At 33.8% G+C, this 21,750-nt stretch overlaps 2 protein-coding genes and 1 non-coding gene across 3 annotated transcripts in view; 2 read left to right on the top strand and 1 right to left on the bottom strand.

The window, feature by feature from the left end:
- The window catches only part of LOC145330225 (ankyrin repeat domain-containing protein 13C), a 526,153-nt gene that overhangs the window by 32,152 nt on the left and 472,251 nt on the right, over positions 1-21,750 (top strand). The window lies entirely within an intron of this gene.
- MED1 (Mediator complex subunit 1) overlaps positions 1-21,750 on the top strand; it is a 509,044-nt gene that overhangs the window by 32,153 nt on the left and 455,141 nt on the right. The gene's annotated exons all lie outside the window — the stretch shown is intronic.
- On the bottom strand, positions 7,721-7,792 carry TRNAT-UGU (transfer RNA threonine (anticodon UGU)). Its single transcript has one exon. It is a non-coding gene; the product is annotated as a tRNA-Thr (tRNA).

Genomic DNA, 21,750 nt, shown 5'->3' with positions numbered 1-21,750 from the left:
TCTGGTACCCAAAGTTTTATACTGGTACCCAAAATTTTATACTAATAGCCAAAAATTTATTCTGGTACCCAAAGTTTTATACTGGTACCCAAAGTTTCATACTGGTACCCAAAGTTTTATACTAATAGACAAAAATTTATTTTGATACCCAAAGTTTTATACTGGTACCCAAAGTTTTCAACATCTTTAGTTATGATGCAGTACAAAGCCTATCAACTCCCAGACGACGAGCCGATGCGCTACATGTTGAGCCACGGTCGAGGGTTTCTATGACATTAACTCAAGGTCCAACAACCCTGGATAACTAAGGGGAATTATATCTTTCCTTTGCGCCTGTTTATGAGCCGAGGAACTTTTCATGTTGCACACCTAGCACCTAGGAACCATTTAATGTCTTCAGTTATAACGCAGTGTCTGGGCGAGATTCGAACCTATTACATCCCTGATAACAAGCAGATGCGCTACTTGTTGAACCTTGGGGAACCAATTCTTTCCTTTTCTGTATTAGTTTAAGTGACATCTATCCAACAACCAACTTTTTTTTTATTGAACTACCTGCCTGAAAGTTTTATGGTAATGAGTTACGCCTGTTTATGAGCCAAGGAAATCCTCCTACTCCAACTTTACATGTTGCACACCTGCCATAGCAGCAGTAGGAATCATTTAATGTCTTCAGTTATAACGCAGTGTCTGGCCGAGATTCGAACCTATTACCTCCCTGATGACAAGCAGATGCGCTTCTTGTTGAACCTTGGATAATTAAGGGGAACCAATTTTTTCCAATTTAAGTGACATCTATCCAGCAACCAACTACCTGCCAGAAAGTCCTATGGTAATGAGTTACGCCTGTTTACGAGCCAAGGAAATCCTCATACTCTAACTTAACATGTTGCATACCTGGCATAGCTGCAGTAGGAACAATTTAACGTCTTCAGTTTTCACGCAGTGTCTGGCCAAGATTCGAACCTATTACCTCCATGATGACAATCAGATGCGCTACATGTTGAGCCATGGTACGCAGGTTACATTTGTCTTAAAAATAATCGTCTTTAAAATGCTTATCATATGTACACTTGCAATAAATGTATTTTTCATAAAAACTTACCTCTTATGAAAAATGTTTTTTTTACAAAAGTGCTTTTTATTACAATTATTCATACAATAGGTACTGGAAAAAGAAGAACTGAATTAAAATAATTTTGGGGGGGTAGGGTGATTTTTATTGGGTGGGGAGGGCCGGGGCGAGTAAATCCCATTTTTAATTTTGGGGTGGAGTTTAATTTTTTTCTAAGGCAATTTTTTTCTGGTAGTGTGATGGTACCCTCCCCCAAAATAGTTGTAAACCTTCCCAGTACCTATAAGAAACTACCCTAAATAGGAGCACCATATCGGTTTAGTAGTTAGCGAGATCCTGTAGTACAAACAGATAGACAGACAAACAAACAGACAGACAAACAAACAGACAGACAAACAAACAGACATCATAATACTTAATGATCTAAAAATAAGACAAATTTTCAATTTGAAATATTGGAGCTCTGATAGCTTTTTGGTATGGTAACAGCTTTGAACCATCTATCATCCGAGTTCGAATCCCAGAAGAAAAAAAAATTTGGGGGGATGAAGGGTGACTTTTATTAATTTTTTATGGGAAAATAGGGGGGAGTTTGGTTGAGCACCCACCAGTTTTAATTTTAGTTTTTTAAAAAATTCAAAAACTTGGAAAAGGCAATTTAAAAAGTTTTCATTAGTTCAGTAGTTATCGAATTCTTAATCTACAGACAAAATAACTCTCCATACTTTATACAAGGTTTTAGAAATAATCATATGTAATTCTTGGTGGAATTGAACACAAAACCTTTCTTACACATGATGGTGCACTAACCCCTAGAAAATAGGTGTAAAGCAATTTTATATTAAAATTTAGTTAATAATATTACAAATAAAGTAAGTTTACCTAGAACAAATCTCCTCTAATCTTTTTTTACACATTATATCCACCCTCCTTTTATAATTTTTTTTTAACTTGAGAGGAAAATAACCAAATATAAATGAGAGGAAACAAAAATTATTGTCCATTGTCCATAGCAGAATAAAAACTTTAATCACATTCAATTCTTGGTGGAATTGAACCAAGAACCTTTCCAACACACGACTGCCACACTAACCCCTAGACCAAAGGTGACAGAAATTTTGAAGAAAAATTTAGGTCTAAATATCACAATTATAATAAATTATTGGGTGCTAAATTTCATAGGTATAACTCTTATGTACATACTTTTAAAACCTGTTTTAATATTTAATGAGTTAATGGTTAAAGGATACTAGTGGCTGCGCCCCTAAAACCTCTAGGAATACTTAAGGGAAGCAAAAATAATTTATTTTGAGGGTCATCTTTTTTTGGGAGGGAAAAGATACATTTCCCAAAAAAAATTATAAACCTTCCCTGGATCAATAAGAAGCTTCATATTACCACTTTATATAATAGAATATGTGGATATATTAAAAAAAGAAAATTTGTTAATAAAATTATGGACCTCATTTATTGGCCAGTTCATTTATATATCCCATAAGAGGGGAGAGATGGATTAAAGGGGGTGTATGAAGGTTATTGTTATTTTAGCCAGCTGAGATTATTTCTTTATCAGAGTACATGAAAATATGGACAACATCAATGTAATAATATATCGATTCATGTATTGCTTATAAATTCAGAAATTGTATAACATAAGATAAAGAAACATTTTTTTTTTATAATAATTGTGTGGTAATACGGCAGCAGACGGACGGGTATTTTACAGAGTTGCTACGCAGTGGCTTATCAAGTCAAGCCTTCTGCACTAATCCTATTATATCACCATTCACCTCATGACCGCAGATGACCCCGTCGGCAGCAGTCAGATTGGACTGGCTAAATAGGGGAGGGGCACGGACACTTAGCAACCCCGCGCCCCTCAGGCAACTATTCAACCGGGAGATGGTGCCTTCCCTTTTACTACAGCTTACCCCACAGATGTCTACCGCCGCGGGCTACGCCCTTGTCTCCCACACCCCCTTCAAACCTAACTTATTGTTATAATCTATTTTGTATATATATAGTAACCACCCATTGTAAATGTATTCAGTTTAAATATAATTTCTGTATGAGTAAATCCTGCTAGTTTGTTTTGGTAGAATACTTCAAGGCTAGGGGCTCGTTGGATTCGAACTCGCAACTGGTGAGCTGAAACGCTTCGGCTTACCACAATTGCAGTTTCAAAAATAAAATCAATTTTAGTAAGCATCTTTGTAAAATAAACAAAATCGGATGATATATGATAATCATTTAACTATTTCAATCTATCAAGTACATAAAGATTATGTAGATTTTTTTGCATATTATAAAGGACAATTTATTGCATTTTACAGACCTTTTTTTAACCAACTTTAAAAAGTAAAATACATCGCTGTTTAAATTTTTTTTGTTAGAAAACATATTAGGATAATTTGTGTTCAAAATAAACACACACACACACCCTCCCCCCTCCCCAAATCTTAAATACATTTAAAATTGAAGAAATATCTAAGTAGGAGAAGCTTAATTATATAGAACAAGTATTGCGTACCTAAACGGAAAAATAATAGAGAAGCTACTCACAAGGACTCTGGCAGGAAATTGACAACTTATTCATACGTACTGTACTAAATCAATCTTTACGTGGACTAATTTAACCAAATTAGGGTTTTTTTAGGTTTTTTATAATTCATACAACCCCCTTAAGTTATTCATTACAATAGAATACAATTTTAAAATTTATTTACTGTGTAAATATGCATAAATATGACGTTTTTACTGACAATTAGGTTGATTTTTACTCAAAGCATTTTTCTTGTAGACAATAAAATGATTATAACTTTCGTTCTATTTAAGATAAATTGATGAAATAAAAAGTATTTTCAATTTTATTATGCTGAGAAGTCACTTATTGGTTTTAAGAAATAATAAACCCCTTTGAGTTGGGGAGGGGGGGGGGGCGTTGAGTATCGAAATAATGAAACTAATGTAAATTTCTTTTTATGGTGGGTTTTAATGATTCATATAGCAGCCAAACTGTTTTTAGGCAATACCCCTTTTTCTGTCTGTCCCTCTGTCTGTCTGTTTTTTTGTTTGTCTGTCACTCCACTTGTCAGTCTATCTGTCTAACTGCCTCTTTTTCGGATTTCAATGAATCATCTAGCATAGCCTAATTCTAATTTGTTAATGCCTCAAAAACTGTCTGTCTGTCCGTCTGTCTGTCTATCCCTCCATCTGTCTGATCATTCACAGGTTCTCTATTGGATTTTATTTAATGAATTGTCTATTATGGTCAAACTGTAATTTGATCATTCTTCTTGCCTGTCTGTCTGTCTCGTCTATCTGCTGAGTTTCTACCATTGGTCTAACAGACTGATTTACTTAATTAACCCCTTACGGTCGGGCCCCTTACCGCACCTTAATCAGTCGGGGGGGGGGGGGCGTCCCCCCCCCCCCTATTATCTCAGTTCCTATTAGAGCTAGTAAGCTAAAAATTTAAGGTTAACCCCCCCCCCTCCGGTTTTTTCTATCTCATTTTCTGTGTGTAAAAGATAAAGAGCCCAAACTGCGTGGCTTTTTAAGTATGGATATGACACATATTTGAGAGTTAGAATTTTTTGAATATCTCCATCTTGGCGAGCACAGAATGACAGCAAACCTGGCAGGGTCATCCAGGTAAAGAGCAAAAATATTTTTTGACTAAACCAATGCATTTTATCTTACCAAAATACTAAAATATCCTATAGTAGTACATCCTCATATAAAATGTGTTCAAGTCAATTTCAGGTTCCAGATATGAACCTGCAGATCCTGATCCTCCAGGTCTCCAGAAATCTTTAAAAGGCTCCTCTGGCCGCAATTTTTGACTTAGAGACATAAAAGGGGGACATAACTGAAGCTTTTTTGATGCTGGGGGGGGGGGGGGGGTTTCTCTGGAACCACTTGATGAACCGCTCAAATTTTTTGGACTTAAGCTTTTAGGGGTATGAACATATTATTGTTTCAAAGTCAACCCCCCTACCCCCACCCCAAGCCCCCCGGGGCTCAAAACCCACCTAAAAATGAACCTAACCTTAATTTTCTCAGAAACCATTTGACCAATAGGGATGATTTTTTAAACTTAAGCTTTTATGCTTATAAACTAACTTCTAGTTTAAAAGTCACCCCCCTGCAACCAACCCCTAGCCCTCCGGGGCTTTAAAAAATCCTATAAATGAACCTAACCTTATTTTTCTCAGACACCATTTGACCAATAGGGATGATTTCTTAAACTTAAGCTTTTATGATTATAAACTAACTCCTAGATTATAAGTCACCCCCTTGAAAATAAAGGTTAGGTTCATTTTTATGGGTTTTTTTTGATCCCCGGAGGACTAGGGGTTAGCAGCAGGGGGGTGACTTCTATACCAAAAGCTAGTTTATAACGATAAAGGCTTAAGTTTAAGAATTCATCTCTATTGGTCAAATGGTTTCTGAGAAAATTAAGGTTAGGTTCAATTTTAGGGTTTTTTTGAGCCCCGGAGGGCTAGGAGTAGGCGGCAGGGGGGTGACTTCTAAACTAGAAGTTAGTTTATAACCATAAAAGCTTAAGTTTAAGAAATCATCCCTATTGGTCAAATGGTTTCTGAGAAAATTAAGGTTATGTTCATTTTTAGGGGGGTTTTGAGCCCCAGGGTGCTAGGGGATGGGGGTAGGGGGTTGACTTTGAAACCATAAGATGTTCATACCCCTAAAAGCTTAAGTCCAAAAAAATTGCATGGTTCATCAAGTGGTTCCGGAGAACCCCCCCCCCCCCCCCAGCATCAAAAAAGCTTCAGTTACGTCCCCCTTTTAAACGTAAGCTTTTCTTATATGTCAACATAACATATCTAAATTTCATAGAGATCCGCAGCCGTTTTCCCTGCTGACCGCCTGCTGCGGCCGCTGAAATTTATATTTGATATTTCTAATATAAAATTTACTTAAAGATAAACATTTTCTGTAAAAAAAATTGTTCTTCTAGCTTCAAAAATAAGAAAATTACAGCCGTTTAAAATTTTTAAGTAAAAAAGGTTGGTAAATAAAAAGGTGAACTAAGCAAAAATTGACTTTGACTTATAAAAGGTCGGAAATTTATTATCAAACAGGGGACTTGCACAAAAAAGATTTAGCTCTCTAGGTCTAATAGGAACTGAGATAATAGGGGGGGAGCGTTGAACGCCCACCCCATCACCAACCGATTAAGGTGCGGCAAGGGGCCCGACTGTTAAGGGTTAATAATACATATTTAATAATTCATATTAAAATGGATAATACTGTAAAAATGGTTGAATGCTTGTTTCAATAGAAAATTAGATTTAACTAATAATAATGTTGAATCTTGAACCTGGAGATAAACAAATAACCTTGTGTTGCAATAAAAAATAAAAAAAATTATCCAATTTACTTATGAAAAAAAGTGTAATACTGTATCTATAATCTTTTTGTACATAAATGATAATAATATCAGGTTATATTCCATTAATTTATAACCACCTAAATTTTTTGACTTTTACAACTTTTAACAGCTCCCTTTAACCAAAATCAAGGATAGTTTATTTAAGTATGTCACCAAAACTTCATTACATAAGTAATACATTTTTACAAACTTTAAAAAGAGGATTGGGAAATATCTCCCTCCCCAACATTAACTTTAATCACTATTGTAAACAATATTAAAAGTTATAAATATATATCAATCAAGATCTTTAGAGGTATTAACTGTGGTTTAATTACATATGTATGAGAGCTCCTTCTTGTGTCAATCACTTTTATTTACTGATTAAAATTTGTACAGTACAGTTGTACAGAATATTGCAAGATTTTTTTTAGTTAAGTCTGGAAATTAATGATTAATTTATCTAAAAATAGATAGCATAGAATTATCTTAATCAGTGGCTTAATTTTATACACCCGCCTTAAACACCTCCCCCCCCCCCCCCCACTCTTTATTTTAAGGGGTGTAAATTTATTTCCTTTACACCCCCTTGGAATTTATAGAGGGGTGTATCTGAGGGTGTAGGCTCTTGTCAAGAGGGTGGACATGGGTGGACACCTAGGGAGATGTATCCATCCACCTTAATTTTACAAGGGTGGTGTAAACAACCCCTACACCAACCTTTTGCACGCCTTTGATCTTAACTATACTTTTAGTGTACATAAAGTTGTAAATTCAGTAACTATTCTACAAAAATTACCTTCCTAAATTGATATATGATTTTCAGGGTAATCTCCGGTGGACTAAACATTAAAATTTTATGGAAAAAAAGATATCTTTGGAACATGCATGACTTGAAATTATCCCCCCTTTGTACTCAATACGCATTTTTTATTCTAAGTGCGTCAATTTTGCGTTTAAAGATACCCTTAGTTTAAGCATTAATTTCTCCAAAAAATGATGAAAAAAGATAAATTTTTTTTTGATAAAATGATAAAAGTATATGTAAAATGAAATAACCAGCAAAAAAAATTACAAAATTACGTTAAATAGAACGAAAATTAGAGCGTTTTGTATGCCTTATAAAATGCGTATTTCTCATGAAAATTGTAATGATTTAGTGTGTTGAGTAAAATATTTACAAACTTCCCGCTTTTATAAGAAGCTAGAGTCCTTGTGTACTATATAACTTGAGTATCACAAAAATTGATTGCCCCCTGTGAGGTTTGAACTCACGGTCCCTAGTTTACAAGACGAGTGCTCTACCATTGAGCTAAATAGGCCACTTGTACAAGAAACAAGGATGACAACATCCATAAGTAGCGAAGCACAAACAATTAAATAAGAATTTAGATATTAGTTGTCAAAAGCATGTATATTAGGAAAAACTCACGAAACCTTTTCAACATTTGTTTTTAATTTGACTAACAGACTAACGGTCAAAGTAAATTACATACTGGATGCTCAAAATAACGGGAAATTTAATTTTGATATTTTTAACTACAAAATTTTTTTAAAAAACGGACCATAAACACCAAAGATATGAGGAAAAATGTGAAAAATATAAAAATAGCCAAAAACCTGCAAAAAGGCAGTCTGACCGCCATTGATGTTTTCTTGAAACAACAGGAAATTTAATTTTGATTTCTATAACTGAAAAACTTTGGAAATCGGGCCGTAAATACCAAAGTTATGGAGAAAAATGTGAAAAATACAAAAATAGTCTAAAACCTGCTTAAAGGCAGTCTGACCGTCATAATTGTTTTCTTGAAACGACAGGAAATTTTATTTTGATACTATAACTGAAAAATTTTTGGAAATCGGACCATAAACACAAAAGATATGGAGAAAAATGTGAAAAATAAAAAAATAGCCTAAAACCTGCTAACTAAACTGCTATTGATGTTTTATAGTTAATTGTGCTCTTTAATAATGGGAATGTTGACAAAAAATTTCAGCCTTTTATCTTTTATAGGAGCCGAGAAAATCATGTTTCCCCCAAACTAAGACGGACATACGAACATACGGACAGACGGACAGACGGACATTTCAAATTATAGAGTAGCCTCGCTACTAAAAAAATTTAAGATAATACAAATTCATAGTGAATATTAAGTAAATTCTGAAAAATTTGTATCTTTTAAAAACAATAAAATTAGGCAAACGTCAGTAGGGCAGTTACCCTATAAATAGTATTCAATAATATTCATAAGTATCAACGTTCAAAAACGTATTGCTCCTGGTGAAATTCCAAATTATAACCCAGGCATAACAGTGTAGAAGAACCGTGCGCTAACTGATTGCGCCACTGGAGCTCTTACATTACAGGTTCAAACTTTTTGTAGTTGTTCGAGATGGTAGTTTCTATGTTGTAATTTAAAAAAAAACTTAAGATAAAATTTTTATAAAAGAATATAAAAAAATTTAAAAGTATAACATTTAAAAAAAATACATTTAAAAAAATTATTTTTGGGCGATGGAAATGTCTGACCCCCACCCCAAAATTAGCTCAAAACCATCCAATGACGTTATATATATTTTCTGAGAAGGACAACATTGTCAGTTCAGTGGTTGCTGAGATCTTAAGCTTCAGACAGACAAAATTAAATGAAAATTAAGCCCCGCGGCTGAATTGACGGCTGAGGCTTGTACTAATTTAGCACCTGCGGCTGCGGCAGGGGCTTACAATATCTCAGCCGCGCGGCTGTGTCAAAGCTGCGGCTGAATTTAAAAAATTAAGCTGCGGCTGAGGCTGCGGCTTACAAATATCAAGCCGCGCGGCTGCGGCTGCGGCATAATCATAACTTTGCAGCTGCGGCTGAGGCTTTCTTGAAGCCGCGCGGCTGAGTGTGGCTGCGGCTTCAAATCATTAACAGCCGCGCGGCTGAGTGTGGCTGAGGCTTCCCCAACTATAAGCCGCGCGGCTGATTGCGGCTGAGGCTTAGAGGGGCGTTGGCTGAATGAGGCTTAGTGCGGCTGAGGCTTAATGTGGCTGAATTGGAGTTTTGTGGCTGAGGCTTACAGTGGCTGAGGCTCACAGTGGCTGAATGCGGCTGAGGCTTACAGTGGCTTATGTTTTCTTTAAGCCGCGCGACTGCGACTAAGGCTGAGGCTTATTGGGTGGCTGAGGAAGCAGCGCGGCTGATTTTGAGGCTTCTCGTAAGCCGCGCGGCTGATGGTGGCTGAGGCTGAGGCTGCGGCTGCAGCTTCCGAACCCTGAAAATTATTTACTGCATAATTTGTCTTTCTTTATAAAAAATTTTATTATATAAAATTCCCCAGGCCAATGAAGGTAAATTCCTGTTAAGGTTAAGTGGGTTAATTCTTTCACAAAAAAATTGTATGGTACTCTCTGTAAAGATACATATTTAAAATTCGCATTTTATCTGTTTTTCAGAAAATATTTTAAATAAACTTTATTAAACAGTGCATTTTTCATCCTTGTTTTTGGCTCATCTTCTTGCAACCAATCATAATCTCTGATCCTCTCTCGCCCTTTCAAAATCCTTGTAAAGCGGGTTCTAAAGATGTAGAATTTTAATAATATAACAGTATAATTTTTGTCCAAACTATACTATGACAGCAATTTTAATAGAAGAGGAACAGTGTTTCTTTTAAACAAGGGTTAAACAACCGTTTAGACAATGATCCTGCAAGTTTGGGTTTTTTTTGTCTATTTTTTTATAGGGGTTTTCAGTTTTCAGTTGGGCTTTTGCTCTATGACTAGGATATACAGGGATCTAAAGGGATAAGACAATGGCCAATAAACTAATGTACATCCCCAATGATAATACATAAAACTACCTTTTCTGTAGATTACAATTTGTTGTCAAAATGCTTGAACACTAAACTTAATGAAACAACCAAACAAAAATCACTATGAGTCTCCAAAGTGGTAAAGACAAGGAATAAGAAAACGTTATTATAAACGTTAGGGACTAGTGTAATAAACAGCCCATTGTACCCTCCCTCCCGGGAAGTTCTGCGGTGGCCGAACCTTTTGATAATGATTCTTCTTGATAATCTCTGTAAGGATTATGTGTATGAAAGAATATTGGTTTAAAAGTTTGGACACTCAACTTAATGAATCAATCAAATTTCACTAAAAGTTCCCAAAGTTGATAAGCAACGAATTATAAAACTTAGGGGACTAGTGTGATAAACAGCCCGTTGTCCCCTCCGTCCCGTGGAGTTCTGCGGTGGCCGAACCTTTTGATAATGATTCTTCTTGATAATCTGTGTAGGGATTATGTGTATGAAAAGGGATATTTGAAAATGTTCAAACTTAAAGCTGCTGTAATCAGGGAGTAAGGGAGGGGACAATGGATCGAATATTCAATTTTTAAGGAGTCTCAGACTTTGGGGACTGGCTTAAAGGGAACGTGCACAAATACAGCGGATTCTTACTGATTTTGGGGACTTGCGCATCAATGCCCCGCTAACTAGCTGAGCTAGTTTTGAATATGCAGACAGAAAAGTTTGTTATTTATCGCTGGTTTTAACAAATATTTTTTCCCAAGAAAATGTCTTTTCATGTATAGAAACTCTACTGTGATATTTATGTATTAAATAATCTAAGAACCGCTTGAGTTTAGGGGTCAGTTATAAATATATCAGAAGGGTTGAGGTAGTTCTAAACAAGATTTTTCCAGTGATTAATTACAGAATGTTTACTACATTGTGATGTGTTGATAATTTAGTTTTCAAGAAAATGATTTTTTTCTTAGAACTAATTTTGTTCTAAATTAGGTTACCATGATCCCTTTACAATTTTGGTAAAATTTTCTTGATAAATCTGGTTTTCATTGCTTTTTAGCGAACCCTCTTAAATTGAATTAATTGCCCATTGTCCCCTCCCTTACTCCCTGGCTGTAATACAGGATTAGGTTATAGATGCAGGAAGGGAGGGGACATTGGGCTGTTATGACACTATAGTCCCCAAAGTTTTCTGATAAATTGGGTCAATTTTGATCGGTTGCTTCATTTAGTTAAGTATCCAAACGTTTCAACCATTAATTGTAATCTATAGAAGGAGTAGTTCTGTGTATCATCGTTGGGGATGCACATCAATTTAGTGGCTATTGTCTTATCCCTTTAGATCCCTGGGATTGGGGTAAGAATGGGGGGGATAAAGGGGGGTAATAAATCTAACAATTTTATATATGAGTTTGTTATTTTATAAATCAGGAATGTCCGTATGTCTGTCTTTCAATTCTAGTTCAGTTTAACTTAGTGAACAACACATACACACAATTGTGAGATACCATTTCAAGTCAGAGAGAGAAGGAGCAATGGGCTGTTTATTACACTAGTCCCTAAAGTCCTATAATAACGTTTTCTGAACAACTTTAGAATCTTTTAGTGAATTTTGATTGTTTAGTTCATAAAGTTAAGTGTTCAAATTTAATCCACAGAGGGTAATTATGTGTATCATCATTGTTGATGTACTGTACATTGAACATCAATTTATCGGCCATTATGCCTTTTAATCCCTGAATTCAATGGATATAATGTTGACTTTAATATATTGAATAATTAGCTCTGTCTTCTATAAATTAGCAATATTCTCTAAATTATAAATAAATGGATATAGAATATGAATATACTAGCGGCTGCGCCCCTAGCATCTAGGGGAATTAAATACAAAAAGGGATATAGAAGGGCAGAAAATAGCCTAAAAACCATCACAGGACTTATAAGAAGCTTCACTGTAAAGGAGAACCATATCGGTTCAGCAATTAGTGATATCCTTCGTTACAGACAAAAAATGCTTTATACTTTATATAATAGGATATTGACAAGAAAAATTTGTGGTCAGTTTAGGTTGCCAATATGAGCCTCACTTATTGATCAGTCTGTTCATAAGTAAAAGGAAAGGGGATAGGGTAAATGGGGTAAACAGGGAGTATTATTATTTTAGCCAGCTTTGAGTATCACTATGTTAGAGTACATGAAAATCTGATGCAAAATCCAAGTAATTATATTTCAAAAAGTTTTTGATTCATATTTGACTCTTTGGAAAAATATAGTTTTTTTTTATCCCCACTAAAATTAATTTTCTAACTACGCCTTGAACATAACTCATAATACATGATATATTTATTTAGGTAGGTATATACTATATATTATATCATACATTCACATTTATAGTATTTACAAGGATGACAACATTCATAAAAGTGTAGGAAAAACGAACATTAACTCTTGAAGAGTGTTAGAAGGACATTCTTTATTTTAAGGATTTGATTATAACATACAAAATTTGTTGTCAAAAAAGTTTAAATTTTGAATGTTTAAATTGGACGTAAGGACTTTCTGGTAACGATTATAGAGTGGCTACGCTTCCTAAATCGTACATAACTGTTATAAAATCACCATGCAAAGTTTGAAATCGATAAAGGAATTCTAACATATCTAAATTAACAAATTGAGCTAATTATAAATAAGCTTTGCCTTTTAAAATATCAGAGTTTAAAATAAATGTAACATCTATATAGCACTTCATTTTAGAATTTAAAGTTTTTTTTTACAAATTCTGTTAGATTAATTTTAGAATTGTTTTAGAATTAATAATTTTCTTAATACTTTTACACATTTATACAAAGAATCAAGATATGTAGAGGTGGCTAAACTTTTTCAAGGAAAAGACGACATTTGTTATTTTCTTAATCTCTACTATGAACACAAACTAAAGTTTAAATCAGATTAAGGAAAATATTTCAGTTTCACAATAAAAGTCAAAACTTTTAACAGAAATATGTTATGGTTCTGTGATTTTCTATTAATTTTATTAAAGACTAGAGGACCCTAAGGTCACTAAAGGTGGGGGGGGGTCAAAGTAAAAATTAATTGTTGGTGGGAATTTTATTAGGGGCGATTTCTTTTGGGAGTGTGAAGCTACCCTTCCCCAAAATAGTTATAAACCATCCCTGGACCAAAAGAAGCTTCACTGCAAAGTAGAACCATATAGGTTAACTGGTTAGTCAGATGCTAAAACCAAAAAACTTTATATGATAGGTTATCTATAATAATATACCCCAAACGCTCTCAAAAACAAAAAAATCCTGCCCCATTTTTTTAGGAAGTTAATTATTTAAAAGAAGTGGTTGTAGATCCAGAGGTAACTAATTTAAAAATTTGTTTTTAATTATCTCTTGGTGCAAAGCCTCCAGAGGCTAGGGGCGAAGCCGCTAGTATAATATAAAGGAAAAGCAACAAATAATGTTAAATACTTAATTATCGACTGGGGGCAAGAATAATATAAGTTGTTTAATGCAATAGTACTTGTATACAAGTCTGGAATATTCAATAGACAAAAAACAAAGGGACAAGCTATAATCATATTTTTGTAATTTACCTGGAGTCTAACTAAACCTCTATTTTTTGGAGGGGTAAAATATCTTTTTTTTGGGGGGTGGGGAGGAACTTGGTACAAACCAACTACATATTTGTTTTGCGGTAAACCCTCCCCGAACCTTTTACCTATGGTACCACAGAAATTTAAAAATTTATGTCGACTTTATGGCATATAATAAAAGTTATAATGACTGACATAAATTCTACAAATAGAAATAGAAGAGTAGAAGAATATTCTGAACCCTTTTTTCGTCAAATCTAAGAGAGAACATTCCTAGCAGACAAAAGTATTGTTTACTTTCGACTCAAGCTGATGTGGATTCTTAAAAAATGATAGACTCGCTATTCGATAGTGAGGCAAAATTATTTTTGTGAAAAATCATCCAAAAGCACATTAAAAATCTACAAAAATTAAACAAAATCATATGTTAATAACCCTCTTAAGATTTTATTTCATTTTTGTAAATTTTTTTATTCGATTTTGGAGGATTTTTCACAAAAATAATTTTGCCTCACCAGCGAGTTGCCAGCCTAACTTTTTTTTTAAGAATCCAACTTTGTTTCAAGCTTTCAAATTGTAAACGAAATTTTTGGGCAATTAATTCTGATTCCGCAAAGCTTTCTACTAAGAAAATATACTGTTAACAGCTGACTTTTATGTATGTATGAAATGAAAAAAAACATGCCTTCGTAGGAAAATGTGTACATAATTTCAACCAATGAGATCCAATGTAAATTCCGATGCGATTCTCCTATTGGCTCAATCAGACATTCCCTCTCTTTCTTAGTACCTTTATTATTCTACATAATCTAATAAAATTATGACTTATACACATAGTAAAAATAACACAGTTTTTGGATGGTTAAATCAAATAAATCCTTCCATATGTTTTAACTCTAATGGTTTAGTAGCTGCCTTACCCATATGATATATTAGTTGTTCACAGGGATGTAAAGGGATAAGACAATGGCCAATACATCTCCAATGTTGATATACAAAATTACCTTATCTGTAGATTATATACTATGAATTATTGGTAGAAACGATGGAAACTCAACTTAAGAAACCAAACAAATAAAATTCAACCAATGTTCCCAAATTAACTAAGCCAACGATTAAGAAAACGTTATTATAAAACTTTTTGGTACTAGTGAAATAAACACCGTAATGGTCCCTGCCACCCTGGGCGGTTCATATGGGTCTAGGTATACATTTTTCAGGTATAACCCCCGCCCAATTTTGATAAAATCCGCAGCCTTTTTTTTACCACATCAGATGTTTAGGTTTTAGATATCATCAACCCACGGCATTAGCGTAAATAATAGCATGCCTGCTTGCTGTCGGGGAGGTGTCGTGTTCGAGTTTATTCCACACTGCGTCATACTAGAGACGTTAAAACGGTACCTACTGCTGTTATGTCTTGTACATAACACTATTAGTGAAAGTTTGGGTAATGCCTCGGCCCATAAACAGGTGCAAGGTCGTGAAATTAAAGAGTTGGTTATCTGCATTAACATCTTATATTGGGCGTTAGAGTATGACATCCCATTACAACCCTTTAAAATTTGCCTCATTGCATGTTAATTGCATTTCAAAAGTGGTACTGCTACGCACTTATAGACATTATTGTCCTTGTTTAAAATTTTACCTAGACATTACTTTTTTCACTTCAGACTTTGTATCTAATAATATTTACTTTATTAAAAACTTTTAATTCTTTAATCTATTTCTTTATGTAAGAACTTTTCTTTTCAACAGCGAAAATCATCATACAGTTTTGAAACAATTAGACGATTCTAACATGGCTGTATTAAAAATAAATATATCAAACGAGCTGTCTAAAAGGGGATATTTAGAAAATCTTTGCCTTTTACATTTGGTATGGAATAATAGTTATTTCTCGCATCGTATTATAAACAGCTTTCCGCGGATATAGAATGTACAATTATAAGATTAAAACCAGTTTTTTAGCCCCGAGGTGCCAAAGGCTAAAAAACTGGTTTTAATCTTATGATTGTACTTTTTTATATTCGTAGAAAGCTGGATATAATACGATGCTAGACATAGTTTTTTCGTATGGATGAGAACCGGTTCCTATCCACCGGATTCGAATGAATACGAGAAAACAATTTATAATTTATTATTACATCGCCCAACCTCTCTAAAAAAAAAAAAAATGTCTAACATACTGATTACTATTAGAGAAAATAATAGCAAGGACAGAAACATATATGTATATATGCAGTTTTCTAAAAGCCATTTTTTTGTATTATTGATATTAACTCACAAAAGTATTTAGATTTTCAGTTTATTTTGCATTACAATTAGGATATGCTAAATATGCTGTTTAATATATAAGTTTAAATATAATGTTTCGTTTATAATATCTAAGGTAGAAAGGCCTCCCTTTTCCTTTTTTAATCCCCTTCATCTATTACACTAGTCCCCAAAATTTTATATTAACGTTTTCCTATCTGTTGGCTCAACAACTTTGGGGACTTTTATTGATCTTTAGTTGGTTGATTAATTTAGTTGAGTGTCCAACTGTTTCATTCACTAATTGTAATCTACAGAAGGGGTAATTTTGTGTATCATCATTGGGAATATACATCAATCTATAGGCCATTGTCTTATCCCTTTAGGTCTGTGTAGAAACCTGTACATTGAGTGTAGAAAGGATAATAAATAACCAACGAAAACAGGGATCTAAAGGGATAAGCCAATGGCCGATAAATTAAAGAACATTCCCAATGATGATACACAAAATTACTCCTTTTGTAGATTACAAATAGTGGTTGAAACGTTTTAGACACTCAATTTAATAAACCAATCAATAAAAATCCATTAAAAGTCCCCAAAGTTGTTAAGCAAATGCACAAGAAGAGGTTATTATAAAACTTTGGGGACTAAAGTGTAATAAAACGGCCTATTATTCTTATGGTAAAAGGATAGAACAATGGGCAAAAAATCTGGCTGCAAAAGCCACTAACAGTCGCCAAACAATTGCTTTGCTAATGTCAAGAAATCATAATTTCATTTAGAATAAATCAATACTTTCTAAGTTTGTATTATAGACAGCTGTCCGCGGATAGTAACATTGAATGAAATGTATCAGAACTGGTTCTAATCCAGCGGATATCAGCTAGTTTCGAAGCCGCACTTGAAGAAATATTTATTATTATGATAATATCTGCCCCCTAGGGTCTACAAGCTTGAAGTAGGAAAGTTTTTTAGTAAGGAAAGAAAACGAAGTAGCAGATTTTGTCGTATTTTCACAATAGCATTTGATTATTTTATTAGTTTTTTTTAGGTTAGGTAAGGCAAAAGTTAAAAACTGCCATGAAGGGTTAGGGGCTAGAAATATGAGAAAAGCTGCTGTGAAAACACGACAAAACCCATAAAACCTACTTCGTTTTCTTTCCATAATCAAAAAGTTTTAATGTAAAGCTATATGATTTTCAACCAAATATTAGGCTTTTCTTGAGATTGTTAATCATATTTATTATACTAGCAGCTTCGCCCCTTACATCTAAGGGATCTCTATACGAAGAAGAAAAAGAGCTCAAAACCACCACAATACCTAAAAATAGCCTAAAACCAGCAGTCTTTTATGAATAATGTAGAAATTCTGTATGTTTGTATGTTTTTCTGTCTGATTGTACCAGTGATCTTAAGGGATAAGACAATTAACGATAAATTGATATGCAATAAAAATCCCAAATTTAGCAGTGTAATTTACAATTCAATGTCCCCTCCATTAGAAAAATATACTATTCCCTAAATCCAATATAGAAAAGTAAAATGAAAAATATATATACAATAATAATAAAGTATACTATTACTTATAACTATTGCAATTTTTATATTTGTTACTTTTTCACGGTTAGACAAAACTAAAGGCCAAATCTCTTAGGTTAAAATCTCTTTTAACCCTTACAGATCGGGGGAGGGTCATTTTGACCCCCCCCCCCTCTAGTTTTTTCAATGTCATTTTTTTGTAGGTAAGATAGAGAGTTGTGACTTCATGACTTTTTAATTTTAGTAATTATACGTCGGCAAGAGTTGATCTTAAAAGGATATCTGGTCTGTGTCGGTCGTGGCGTCCGGTCAAAGTCGGTTAGGTGGCACCAAACTTAGAAAAAATTCTAAATAAATCTTAATTTCTTCCTTATGACTTTTGTGTCTAAGATAGAGACATAATTTTTTTTTGTGAATACTGGGATATCAATGCACACCTGAGAATAGTGGTGTTATGACATTTTGACCGTTTAACCGCTTCCTGGCCGATTTTATGACCGATTTTATGTCCTACTCTTAATATGGACTTATATCATATCGTGGCTTCTCTTACAGCTAGAGACCTAAAAAATTTTGTGGTACATCCTTGAGCAATAATAAACTTCCGTGAGTAGAAAGGTCATGATCATTTGACCACTCCTTGACCGATTTTTGACCGATTTTTTTATTTCCTACCTGTAATTTTGCCGTTTATAAGCTGCCAGCCGCCGAATATCAAAACAGATATAGACCAACCAAATTTTTTATGTAGTCTTTTATTGTGATCAGAAACAGAAAAAATATTAATTGGCGCCGCCAACCGCTGTTTTACCGCCGTTACCGCCGAAAATGGCGGTTTCCGTTATTTGCCGTTTTTCGGCGATGGTCAGAACAGGTAATTTTTTTGTTATAAAAAAATAAAAGTTCCGCCTAAAATTTGGTGATTCTAGCTTTAAAATTGGCCGCTCTACAGCTGTTTTAATATTTAGCGGCTGGCTGCTAAAAAGCTGCTAAGGAGCGGTCTGACCGCTATGACTAGAAAAAGTAATTTTCTCTAATTATGCACATGAACCACCAGAAAAAAATGTTATGTCTCTAACTGTAACAGGAGCCGAGATATTAAGGTGGGAATTGTGGCCCGATCTGTGAGGGTTAAAGTTATAAACCAATATAAAGAGAAAGGACATTGGGCTGTTTATTACACTAGTCCCTAAAGTTTTATAATACTGTTTTCCTATTCGTTGGCTTAACTACTTTGGGGACTTGGTTTGTTTAATAATTGAGTGTTCAAACTTTTTAACAATTTTGTGTATCATCATTGGAAATGTGCACCAATTTATCGACCATTGTCTTATCCCTTTAGATCCCTATGTCTATTGTCTATGTCTAGCGTAACTTGTTTCTTTGAAGTAATTTTATTGGCTTTAAAAAAGTTTTTTCAAGCGTGATAATGACCTAAAAGCAAATATAAATTTCTGAGACTTCAAAAAAGCAAATGATCTTGAGAGATAAGACAATGAATCATAAAAATAATTAATTTCTTTAATATATTTAATTAAAATTACCCCTTCTGCAGATTATAATTAATGGTAGATAAGTTTGAAAACTGCTTATTTGTACCAACCAATCTCCTAAGTTTTTAAGCCAATAATTGAGAGAATGTTTTTTTTAAAAATCTTTTTATAGTCCAGAGTTCCCTACCTCCCTGAGAATAGTAGACTATTTTTATAGTCCAGATTTCCTTACCTCCCTGAGAATAGTAGACTATTTTTATAGTCCAGAGTTCCCTACCTCCCTGAGAATAGTAGACTATTTTTATAGTCCAGAGTTCCCTACCTCCCTGAGAATAGTAGACTATTTTTAAAAGCGAAGCTTTTCTATAATTAGGGTAGGTCCGTCCGTCCGTACGTAACGGATAGCTATTTTCGTTAATGTAGGCATGTTAGAATTGTCCTATCGATTTCAACCTTTGCATGGTGATTCCTTTAGAAGTTAGGTACGATTAGGAAAGCTTAGCAACTCTATAATCATTACCAGAATGTCCGTACGTTTATTTTAAATATGTTGATTTTTTTACTTTTTTAACAACAAATTTTTATTTGATCTAATCATCCGATTGATCTGATTTTTGGTATATTGATTCCTGGGACAACAAAGTATAATGTTATAAGCGAAGTCCTAAAAATGTAAGTATGTACATAAAAATTATCCTATATCAAGCAGTTTTTCAAAAAAAATACTTATAATTTTGCTTCGTCTCTTATACATTTATATTCTGACTATTCAGTTCTGACACAGTACAAGTGTAAATGTCCGTTTTTCCTACCGTTTCAGTGCTTCGCTTTTATGGATGTTGTCATCCTTGTTTAAGATACAGACATGATGTGTCAGAAAATTAATCTTATCCGATATCTATGTACATATAATAGTTAAATTGATATATTATTACTTAGATGTCGCACTCTGATAAAGTTATGCTTGCAGTTGGCTAAAATAACGATACCTCACTTTACCCCATCCCCTCCCCCTCCTAATGGATATCAAATTCACCAATAAATGAGGTCTACACTAGCAAGCTAAATTGTCAATATATCCATACATATCTTTTATCTATTACTAGTTTCGAATAACATCAGAGATGGGTTTTTGAAAGATGAATGATTTTTGATTCACGAAATTTAAACAGAGTATACAATTATTTATTAATTATTTCGCTTTTGTTGGTACGGCCTTCGTAGAAGAAAAACAAATTATCTTCAATCCATTTTTGCTGCATATTAATTAATGCATCCTTTTAGAGCTGTATTAGACATTATACAAATGGCTAAAATAATAATCTTAAAATTTTGAATTCTTAAGTTGTATACAAAGTTGAAATTCTATCGTATTCGTTCAATCAATCAATGTCGAAAAAACGCGGCATTTATCTTTCAAAAACCCATCTCTGAGCTCAAAAGCATCAATACTTACTGGCAATAAATATAAGTAAAACCAGGTTTCTATATGGATAAGATACTGGCCGACATATATCTCAGGGACCTAAAGGGATAAGCCGATAGATTAATGTACAACCCCAATGACGATACACAATATTACCACTTCTGTAAATTACAATCAGGGGTTGAAACTTTTGGACACTCAACTTAATAAACCAACCAATTAAAAGTCCCAACGATAGTTATGCAAACAAATAAGAAAAAGGCTTTTGGGGCTAGTGTAATAAACATCCCAATGTCCCCATCCTACCTGTTTTTTTACATTGAGATACTATATCTTTTTAAAAGCGAAGCTTTTCTATAATTAGGGTCGGTCTGTCCGTAACGGCTAGCTTTTTTTCTCTCGCTAATTCAGGCATGTTAGAATTGTCCTATCGATTTCAAACTTTGCATGGTGATTCCTTTAGAAGTTAGGTACGATTTAGAAAGCGTAGCAACTCTAAAATCATTACCAGAATGTCCGTACGTCCATTTTAAACATGTCGTTTTTTTTTTACTTTTTAAACAATAAATTTTTATTTGATCTAATCATCCGATTGATCTGATTTTTAGTATATCGATTCCTGGGACAACAAAGTATTATGTTATAAGCAAAGCAACTCTATAATCAAGTCTTAAAAATATAAGTATGTCCATAAACATTATCCTGTATCAAGGAGTTTTTCAAGAAATTTACTTACAATTTTGCTTCGATTCTTCTACATTTGTATTCTGATTATTCAGTTCTGAAAGTATACAAGTGTTAATGTCCGTTTGTCCTACCGTTTCAGTGCTTCGCTTTTATGGATGTTGTCATCCTGGTTTATCCATAGAAGTTGCCTTCATAAAACAAGAATGGCAACGTAACGTGGCAACAAGCTTAATATCAGAGACGAAACATTACAGACATCACCAATTGCACGTTTGAAATCTACAGGACTATTCTCCTTGTCTAAATTAATAACAAGAGCTCACCAGTACAGATATACTGACAGACCGGCCCTGATTGTAAAAAGCTTTTGCTGTTAAAAAAAATGTTTTATTGATATTCTTATTGCGTGCACTTTTTTTTGATTAATATAATTATTCTTTTTTTATTTTTCCTTGTTTTCATTGAAAAAGTAATCCTTAT

This window comes from Acartia tonsa, chromosome 10 (assembly GCF_053477335.1).
Source record: "Acartia tonsa isolate MP-2025a chromosome 10, ASM5347733v1, whole genome shotgun sequence".
NCBI classification, from domain to species: domain Eukaryota; kingdom Metazoa; phylum Arthropoda; class Copepoda; order Calanoida; family Acartiidae; genus Acartia; species Acartia tonsa.
The sequence above is the reverse complement of the archived record's forward strand: the minus strand, read 5'-3'. Positions and strand labels throughout refer to the sequence as shown.